This window comes from Lytechinus pictus, chromosome 9 (assembly GCF_037042905.1).
Source record: "Lytechinus pictus isolate F3 Inbred chromosome 9, Lp3.0, whole genome shotgun sequence".
NCBI lineage: Eukaryota > Metazoa > Echinodermata > Echinoidea > Temnopleuroida > Toxopneustidae > Lytechinus > Lytechinus pictus.
The window spans coordinates 25,838,508-25,850,284 of record NC_087253.1 but is presented as its reverse complement, the minus strand read 5'-3'; positions in this window follow the sequence as shown (position 1 = coordinate 25,850,284).

Here is an 11,777-nt window from a genome sequence, read left to right as displayed (position 1 = left end):
CGATGGAGTGATTAATAAAGATCAATTTGGTTGATTTTCAAGACATAAAAAGGTGATTTCGATTAGCGGCGAATGTATTACCAGACCAAAGTGGAATTGTTGGAATACACGTATATAATACATAATTATATAACACGCGCTATATTTTCGTCCATGCACCCCCTACCTTTCGGGGCATCGTAGACCCCGTCCCCCTTTTCTGAGCACCAATGTTCACCCCTAAATCGATGAAGTGATTTATAAAGATCAATTTGGTCGATTTTCAAGACATAAAAAGGTGATTTCGATTAGCGGCGAATGTATTACCAGACCAAAGTGGAATTGTTGGAATACACGTATATAATACATAATTATATAACACGCGCTATATTTTCGTCCATGCACCCCCTACCTTTCGGGGCATCGTAGACCCCGTCCCCCTTTTCTGTGCACCAATGTTCATCCCTAAATCGATGAAGTGATTAATAAAGATCAATTTGGTTGATTTTCAAGACATAAAATGGTGATTAAGATTAGCGGCGAATGTATTACCAGACCAAAGTGGAATTGTTGGAATACACGTATATAATACATAATTATATAACACGCGCTATATTTTCGTCCATGCACCCCCTACCTTTCGGGGCATCGTAGACCCCGTCCCCCTTTTCTGTGCACCAATGTTCACCCCTAAATCGATGAAGTGATTTATAAAGATCAATTTGGTCGATTTCAAGACATAAAAAGGTGATTTCGATTAGCGGCGAATGTATTACCAGACCAAAGTGGAATTGTTGGAATACACGTATATAATACATAATTATATAACACGCGCTATATTCTCGTCCATGCACCCCCTACCTTTCGGGGCATCGTAGACCCCGTCCCCCTTTTCTTTGCACCAATGTTCACCCCTAAATCGATGAAGTGATTAATAAAGATCAATTTGGTTGATTTTCAAGACATAAAATGGTGATTTCGATTAGCGGCGAATGTATTACCAGACCAGAATACACGTATATAATACATAATTATATAACACGCGCTATATTTTCGTCCATGCAGCCCCTACCTTCCGGGGCATCGTAGACCCCGTCCCCCTTTTCTGTGCACCAATGTTCACCCCTAAATCGATGAAGTGATTAATAAAGATCAATTTGGTTGATTGTCAAGACATAAAATGGTGATTTAGATTAGCGGCGAATGTATTACCAGACCAAAGTGGAATTGTTGGAATACACGTATATAATACATAATTATATAACACGCGCTATATTTTCGTCCATGCACCCCCTACCTTTCGGGGCATCGTAGACCCCGTCCCCCTTTTCTGTGCACCAATGTTCACCCCTAAATCGATGAAGTGATTAATAAAGATCAATTTGGTTGATTTTCAAGACATAAAAAGGTGATTTCGATTAGCGGCGAATGTATTACCAGACCAAAGTGGAATTGTTGGAATACACGTATATAATACATAATTATATAACACGCGCTATATTTTCGTCCATGCACCCCCTACCTTTCGGGGCATCGTAGACCCCGTCCCCCTTTTCTGTGCACCAATGTTCACCCCTAGATCGATGTAGTGATTTATAAAGATCAATTTGGTCGATTTTCAAGACATAAAATGGTGATTTCGATTAGCGGCGAATGTATTACCAGACCAAAGTGGAATTGTTGGAATACACGTATATAATACATAATTATATAACACGCGCTATATTTTCGTCCATGCACCCCCTACCTTTCGGGGCATCGTAGACCCCGTCCCCCTTTTCTGTGCACCAATGTTCACCCCTAAATCGATGAAGTGATTAATAAAGATCAATTTGGTTGCTTTTCAAGACATAAAATGGTGATTTAGATTAGCGGCGAATATATTACCAGACCAAAGTTGAATTGTTTGAATACACGTATATAATACATAATTATATAACACGCGCTATATTTTCGTCCATGCACCCCCTACCTTTCGGGGCATCGTAGACCCCGTCCCCCTTTTCTGTGCACCAATGTTCACCCCTAAATCGATGGAGTGATTAATAAAGATCAATTTGGTTGATTTTCAAGACATAAAAAGGTGATTTCGATTAGCGGCGAATGTATTACCAGACCAAAGTGGAATTGTTGGAATACACGTATATAATACATAATTATATAACACGCGCTATATTTTCGTCCATGCACCCCCTACCTTTCGGGGCATCGTAGACCCCGTCCCCCTTTTCTGAGCACCAATGTTCACCCCTAAATCGATGAAGTGATTTATAAAGATCAATTTGGTCGATTTTCAAGACATAAAAAGGTGATTTCGATTAGCGGCGAATGTATTACCAGACCAAAGTGGAATTGTTGGAATACACGTATATAATACATAATTATATAACACGCGCTATATTTTCGTCCATGCACCCCCTACCTTTCGGGGCATCGTAGACCCCGTCCCCCTTTTCTGTGCACCAATGTTCATCCCTAAATCGATGAAGTGATTAATAAAGATCAATTTGGTTGATTTTCAAGACATAAAATGGTGATTAAGATTAGCGGCGAATGTATTACCAGACCAAAGTGGAATTGTTGGAATACACGTATATAATACATAATTATATAACACGCGCTATATTTTCGTCCATGCACCCCCTACCTTTCGGGGCATCGTAGACCCCGTCCCCCTTTTCTGTGCACCAATGTTCACCCCTAAATCAATGAAGTGATTAATAAAGATCAATTTGGTTGATTTTCAAGACATAAAATGGTGATTTCGATTAGCGGCGAATGTATTACGAGACCAAAGTGGAATTGTTGGAATACACGTATATAATACATAATTATATAACACGCGCTATATTCTCGTCCATGCACCCCCTACCTTTCGGGGCATCGTAGACCCCGTCCCCCTTTTCTGTGCACCAATGTTCACCCCTAAATCGATGAAGTGATTAATAAAGATCAATTTGGTTGATTTTCAAGACATAAAATGGTGATTTCGATTAGCGGCGAATGTATTACCAGACCAGAATACACGTATATAATACATAATTATATAACACGCGCTATATTTTCGTCCATGCAGCCCCTACCTTTCGGGGCATCGTAGACCCCGTCCCCCTTTTCTGTGCACCAATGTTCACCCCTAAATCGATGAAGTGATTAATAAAGATCAATTTGGTTAATTTTCAAGACATAAAATGGTGATTTAGATTAGCGGCGAATGTATTACCAGACCAAAGTGGAATTGTTGGAATACACGTATATAATACATAATTATATAACACGCGCTATATTTTCGTCCATGCACCCCCTACCTTTCGGGGCATCGTAGACCCCGTCCCCCTTTTCTGTGCACCAATGTTCACCCCTAAATCGATGAAGTGATTAATAAAGATCAATTTGGTTGATTTTCAAGACATAAAAAGGTGATTTCGATTAGCGGCGAATGTATTACCAGACCAAATTGGAATTGTTGGAATACACGTATATAATACATAATTATATAACACGCGCTATATTTTCGTCCATGCACCCCCTACCTTTCGGGGCATCGTAGACCCCGTCCCCCTTTTCTGTGCACCAATGTTCACCCCTAGATCGATGAAGTGATTTATAAAGATCAATTTGGTCGATTTTCAAGACATAAAATGGTGATTTCGATTAGCGGCGAATGTATTACCAGACCAAAGTGGAATTGTTGGAATACACGTATATAATACATAATTATATAACACGCGCTATATTTTCGTCCATGCACCCCCTACCTTTCGGGGCATCGTAGACCCCGTCCCCCTTTTCTGTGCACCAATGTTTACCCCTAACTCGATGAAGTGATTAATAAAGATCAATTTGGTTGCTTTTCAAGACATAAAATGGTGATTTAGATTAGCGGCGAATATATTACCAGACCAAAGTTGAATTGTTTGAATACACGTATATAATACATAATTATATAACACGCGCTATATTTTCGTCCATGCACCCCCTACCTTTCGGGGCATCGTAGACCCCGTCCCCCTTTTCTGTGCACCAATGTTCACCCCTAAATCGATGAAGTGATTAATAAAGATCAATTTGGTTGATTTTCAAGACATAAAAAGGTGATTTCGATTAGCGGCGAATGTATTACCAGACCAAAGTGGAATTGTTGGAATACACGTATATAATACATAATTATATAACACGCGCTATATTTTCGTCCATGCACCCCCTACCTTTCGGGGCATCGTAAACCCCGTCCCCCTTTTCTGTGCACCAATGTTCACCCCTAAATCGATGAAGTGATTTATAAAGATCAATTTGGTCGATTTTCAAGACATAAAAAGGTGATTTCGATTAGCGGCGAATGTATTACCAGACCAAAGTGGAATTGTTGGAATACACGTATATAATACATAATTATATAACACGCGCTATATTTTCGTCCATGCACCCCCTACCTTTCGGGGCATCGTAGACCCCGTCCCCCTTTTCTGTGCACCAATGTTCACCCCTAAATCGATGAAGTGATTAATAAAGATCAATTTGGTTGATTTTCAAGACATAAAATGGTGATTTCGATTAGCGGCGAATGTATTACGAGACCAAAGTGGAATTGTTGGAATACACGTATATAATACATAATTATATAACACGCGCTATATTCTCGTCCATGCACCCCCTACCTTTCGGGGCATCGTAGACCCCGTCCCCCTTTTCTGTGCACCAATGTTCACCCCTAAATCGATGAAGTGATTAATAAAGATCAATTTGGTTGATTTTCAAGACATAAAATGGTGATTTCGATTAGCGGCGAATGTATTACCAGACCAGAATACACGTATATAATACATAATTATATAACACGCGCTATATTTTCGTCCATGCAGCCCCTACCTTCCGGGGCATCGTAGACCCCGTCCCCCTTTTCTGTGCACCAATGTTCACCCCTAAATCGATGAAGTGATTAATAAAGATCAATTTGGTTGATTGTCAAGACATAAAATGGTGATTTAGATTAGCGGCGAATGTATTACCAGACCAAAGTGGAATTGTTGGAATACGCGTATATAATACATAATTATATAACACGCGCTATATTTTCGTCCATGCACCCCCTACCTTTCGGGGCATCGTAGACCCCGTCCCCCTTTTCTGTGCACCAATGTTCACCCCTAAATCGATGAAGTTATTAATAAAGATCAATTTGGTTGATTTTCAAGACATAAAAAGGTGATTTCGATTAGCGGCGAATGTATTACCAGACCAAAGTGGAATTGTTGGAATACACGTATATAATACATAATTATATAACACGCGCTATATTTTCGTCCATGCACCCCCTACCTTTCGGGGCATCGTAGACCCCGTCCCCCTTTTCTGTGCACCAATGTTCACCCCTAGATCGATGAAGTGATTTATAAAGATCAATTTGGTCGATTTTCAAGACATAAAATGGTGATTTCGATTAGCGGCGAATGTATTACCAGACCAAAGTGGAATTGTTGGAATACACGTATATAATACATAATTATATAACACGCGCTATATTTTCGTCCATGCACCCCCTACCTTTCGGGGCATCGTAGACCCCGTCCCCCTTTTCTGTGCACCAATGTTCACCCCTAAATCGATGAAGTGATTAATAAAGATCAATTTGGTTGATTTTCAAGACATAAAATGGTGATTTAGATTAGCGGCGAATATATTACCAGACCAAAGTTGAATTGTTTGAATACACGTATATAATACATAATTATATAACACGCGCTATATTTTCGTCCATGCACCCCCTACCTTTCGGGGCATCGTAGACCCCGTCCCCCTTTTCTGTGCACCAATGTTCACCCCTAAATCGATGAAGTGATTAATAAAGATCAATTTGGTTGATTTTCAAGACATAAAAAGGTGATTTCGATTAGCGGCGAATGTATTACCAGACCAAAGTGGAATTGTTGGAATACACGTATATAATACATAATTATATAACACGCGCTATATTTTCGTCCATGCACCCCCTACCATTCGGGGCATCGTAGACCCCGTCCCCCTTTTCTGAGCACCAATGTTCACCCCTAAATCGATGAAGTGATTTATAAAGATCAATTTGGTCGATTTTCAAGACATAAAAAGGTGATTTCGATTAGCGGCGAATGTATTACCAGACCAAAGTGGAATTGTTGGAATACACGTATATAATACATAATTATATAACACGCGCTATATTTTCGTCCATGCACCCCCTACCTTTCGGGGCATCGTAGACCCCGTCCCCCTTTTCTGTGCACCAATGTTCACCCCTAGATCGATGAAGTGATATATAAAGATCAATTTGGTCGATTTTCAAGACATAAAATGGTGATTTCGATTAGCGGCGAATGTATTACCAGACCAAAGTGGAATTGTTGGAATACACGTATATAATACATAATTATATAACACGCGCTATATTTTCGTCCATGCACCCCCTACCTTTCGGGGCATCGTAGACCCCGTCCCCCTTTTCTGTGCACCAATGTTCACCCCTAAATCGATGAAGTGATTAATAAAGATCAATTTGGTTGCTTTTCAAGACATAAAATGGTGATTTAGATTAGCGGCGAATATATTACCAGACCAAAGTTGAATTGTTTGAATACACGTATATAATACATAATTATATAACACGCGCTATATTTTCGTCCATGCACCCCCTACCTTTCGGGGCATCGTAGACCCCGTCCCCCTTTTCTGTGCACCAATGTTCACCCCTAAATCGATGAAGTGATTAATAAAGATCAATTTGGTTGATTTTCAAGACATAAAAAGGTGATTTCGATTAGCGGCGAATGTATTACCAGACCAAAGTGGAATTGTTGGAATACACGTATATAATACATAATTATATAACACGCGCTATATTTTCGTCCATGCACCCCCTACCTTTCGGGGCATCGTAGACCCCGTCCCCCTTTTCTGAGCACCAATGTTCACCCCTAAATCGATGAAGTGATTTATAAAGATCAATTTGGTCGATTTTCAAGACATAAAAAGGTGATTTCGATTAGCGGCGAATGTATTACCAGACCAAAGTGGAATTGTTGGAATACACGTATATAATACATAATTATATAACACGCGCTATATTTTCGTCCATGCACCCCCTACCTTTCGGGGCATCGTAGACCCCGTCCCCCTTTTCTGTGCACCAATGTTCATCCCTAAATCGATGAAGTGATTAATAAAGATCAATTTGGTTGATTTTCAAGACATAAAATGGTGATTTCGATTAGCGGCGAATGTATTACGAGACCAAAGTGGAATTGTTGGAATACACGTATATAATACATAATTATATAACACGCGCTATATTTTCGTCCATGCACCCCCTACCTTTCGGGGCATCGTAGACCCCGTCCCCCTTTTCTGTGCACCAATGTTCACCCCTAAATCGATGAAGTGATTAATAAAGATCAATTTGGTTGCTTTTCAAGACATAAAATGGTGATTTAGATTAGCGGCGAATATATTACCAGACCAAAGTGGAATTGTTGGAATACACGTATATAATACATAATTATATAACACGTGCTATATTTTCGTCCATGCACCCCCTACCTTTCGGGGCATCGTAGACCCCGTCCCCCTTTTCTGTGCACCAATGTTCACCCCTAAATCGATGAAGTGATTAATAAAGATCAATTTGGTTGATTTTCAAGACATAAAAAGGTGATTTCGATTAGCGGCGAATGTATTACCAGACCAAAGTGGAATTGTTGGAATACACGTATATAATACATAATTATATAACACGCGCTATATTTTCGTCCATGCACCCCCTACCTTTCGGGGCATCGTAGACCCCGTCCCCCTTTTCTGTGCACCAATGTTCACCCCTAAATCGATGAAGTGATTAATAAAGATCAATTTGGTTGATTTTCAAGACATAAAATGGTTATTTAGATTAGCGGCGAATGTATTACCAGACCAAAGTGGAATTGTTGGAATACACGTATATAATACATAATAATATAACACGCGCTATATTTTCGTCCATGCACCCCCTACCTTTCGGGGCATCGTAGACCCCGTCCCCCTTTTCTGTGCACCAATGTTCACCCCTAAATCGATGAAGTGATTAATAAAGATCAATTTGGTTGATTTTCAAGACATAAAAAGGTGATTTCGATTAGCGGCGAATGTATTACCAGACCAAAGTGGAATTGTTGGAATACACGTATATAATACATAATTATATAACACGCGCTATATTTTCGTCCATGCACCCCCTACCTTTCGGGGCATCGTAGACCCCGTCCCCCTTTTCTGAGCACCAATGTTCACCCCTCAATCGATGGAGTGATTTATAAAGATCAATTTGGTCGATTTTCAAGACATAAAAAGGTGATTTCGATTAGCGGCGAATGTATTACCAGACCAAAGTGGAATTGTTGGAATACACGTATATAATACATAATTATATAACACGCGCTATATTTTCGTCCATGCACCCCCTACCTTTCGGGGCATCGTAGACCCCGTCCCCCTTTTCTGTGCACCAATGTTCATCCCTAAATCGATGAAGTGATTAATAAAGATCAATTTGGTTGCTTTTCAAGACATAAAATGGTGATTTAGATTAGCGGCGAATATATTACCAGACCAAAGTTGAATTGTTTGAATACACGTATATAATACATAATTATATAACACGCGCTATATTTTCGTCCATGCACCCCCTACCTTTCGGGGCATCGTAGACCCCGTCCCCCTTTTCTGTGCACCAATGTTCACCCCTAAATCGATGAAGTGATTAATAAAGATCAATTTGGTTGATTTTCAAGACATAAAAAGGGGATTTCGATTAGCGGCGAATGTATTACCAGACCAAAGTGGAATTGTTGGAATACACGTATATAATACATAATTATATAACACGCGCTATATTTTCGTCCATGCACCCCCTACCTTTCGGGGCATCGTAGACCCCGTCCCCCTTTTCTGAGCACCAATGTTCACCCCTAAATCGATGAGGTGATTTATAAAGATCAATTTGGTCGATTTTCAAGACATAAAAAGGTGATTTCGATTAGCGGCGAATGTATTACCAGACCAAAGTGGAATTGTTGGAATACACGTATATAATACATAATTATATAACACGCGCTATATTTTCGTCCATGCACCCCCTACCTTTCGGGGCATCGTAGACCCCGTCCCCCTTTTCTGTGCACCAATGTTCATCCCTAAATCGATGAAGTGATTAATAAAGATCAATTTGGTTGATTTTCAAGACATAAAATGGTGATTTCGATTAGCGGCGAATGTATTACGAGACCAAAGTGGAATTGTTGGAATACACGTATATAATACATAATTATATAACACGCGCTATATTTTCGTCCATGCACCCCCTACCTTTCGGGGCATCGTAGACCCCGTCCCCCTTTTCTGTGCACCAATGTTCACCCCTAAATCGATGAAGTGATTAATAAAGATCAATTTGGTTGCTTTTCAAGACATAAAATGGTGATTTAGATTAGCGGCGAATATATTACCAGACCAAAGTGGAATTGTTGGAATACACGTATATAATACATAATTATATAACACGTGCTATATTTTCGTCCATGCACCCCCTACCTTTCGGGGCATCGTAGACCCCGTCCCCCTTTTCTGTGCACCAATGTTCACCCCTAAATCGATGAAGTGATTAATAAAGATCAATTTGGTTGATTTTCAAGACATAAAAAGGTGATTTCGATTAGCGGCGAATGTATTACCAGACCAAAGTGGAATTGTTGGAATACACGTATATAATACATAATTATATAACACGCGCTATATTTTCGTCCATGCACCCCCTACCTTTCGGGGCATCGTAGACCCCGTCCCCCTTTTCTGTGCACCAATGTTCACCCCTAAATCGATGAAGTGATTAATAAAGATCAATTTGGTTGATTTTCAAGACATAAAATGGTTATTTAGATGAGCGGCGAATGTATTACCAGACCAAAGTGGAATTGTTGGAATACACGTATATAATACATAATAATATAACACGCGCTATATTTTCGTCCATGCACCCCCTACCTTTCGGGGCATCGTAGACCCCGTCCCCCTTTTCTGTGCACCAATGTTCACCCCTAAATCGATGAAGTGATTAATAAAGATCAATTTGGTTGATTTTCAAGACATAAAAAGGTGATTTCGATTAGCGGCGAATGTATTACCAGACCAAAGTGGAATTGTTGGAATACACGTATATAATACATAATTATATAACACGCGCTATATTTTCGTCCATGCACCCCCTACCTTTCGGGGCATCGTAGACCCCGTCCCCCTTTTCTGAGCACCAATGTTCACCCCTCAATCGATGAAGTGATTTATAAAGATCAATTTGGTCGATTTTCAAGACATAAAAAGGTGATTTCGATTAGCGGCGAATGTATTACCAGACCAAAGTGGAATTGTTGGAATACACGTATATAATACATAATTATATAACACGCGCTATATTTTCGTCCATGCACCCCCTACCTTTCGGGGCATCGTAGACCCCGTCCCCCTTTTCTGTGCACCAATGTTCATCCCTAAATCGATGAAGTGATTAATAAAGATCAATTTGGTTGATTTTCAAGACATAAAATGGTGATTTCGATTAGCGGCGAATGTATTACGAGACCAAAGTGGAATTGTTGGAATACACGTATATAATACATAATTATATAACACGCGCTATATTTTCGTCCATGCACCCCCTACCTTTCGGGGCATCGTAGACCCCGTCCCCCTTTTCTGTGCACCAATGTTCACCCCTAAATCGATGAAGTGATTAATAAAGATCAATTTGGTTGCTTTTCAAGACATAAAATGGTGATTTAGATTAGCGGCGAATATATTACCAGACCAAAGTTGAATTGTTTGAATACACGTATATAATACATAATTATATAACACGCGCTATATTTTCGTCCATGCACCCCCTACCTTTCGGGGCATCGTAGACCCCGTCCCCCTTTTCTGTGCACCAATGTTCACCCCTAAATCGATGAAGTGATTAATAAAGATCAATTTGGTTGATTTTCAAGACATAAAAAGGTGATTTCGATTAGCGGCGAATGTATTACCAGACCAAAGTGGAATTGTTGGAATACACGTATATAATACATAATTATATAACACGCGCTATATTTTCGTCCATGCACCCCCTACCTTTCGGGGCATCGTAGACCCCGTCCCCCTTTTCTGTGCACCAATGTTCACCACTAAATCGATGAAGTGATTTATAAAGATCAATTTGGTCGATTTTCAAGACATAAAAAGGTGATTTCGATTAGCGGCGAATGTATTACCAGACCAAAGTGGAATTGTTGGAATACACGTATATAATACATAATTATATAACACGCGCTATATTTTCGTCCATGCACCCCCTACCTTTCGGGGCATCGTAGACCCCGTACCCCTTTTCTGTGCACCAATGTTCATCCCTAAATCGATGAAGTGATTAATAAAGATCAATTTGGTTGATTTTCAAGACATAAAATGGTGATTTCGATTAGCGGCGAATGTATTACGAGACCAAAGTGGAATTGTTGGAATACACGTATATAATACATAATTATATAACACGCGCTATATTCTCGTCCATGCACCCCCTACCTTTCGGGGCATCGTAGACCCCGTCCCCCTTTTCTGTGCACCAGTGTTCACCCCTAAATCGATGAAGTGATTAATAAAGATCAATTTGGTTGATTTTCAAGACATAAAATGGTGATTTCGATTAGCGGCGAATGTATTACCAGACCAGAATACACGTATATAATACATAATTATATAAC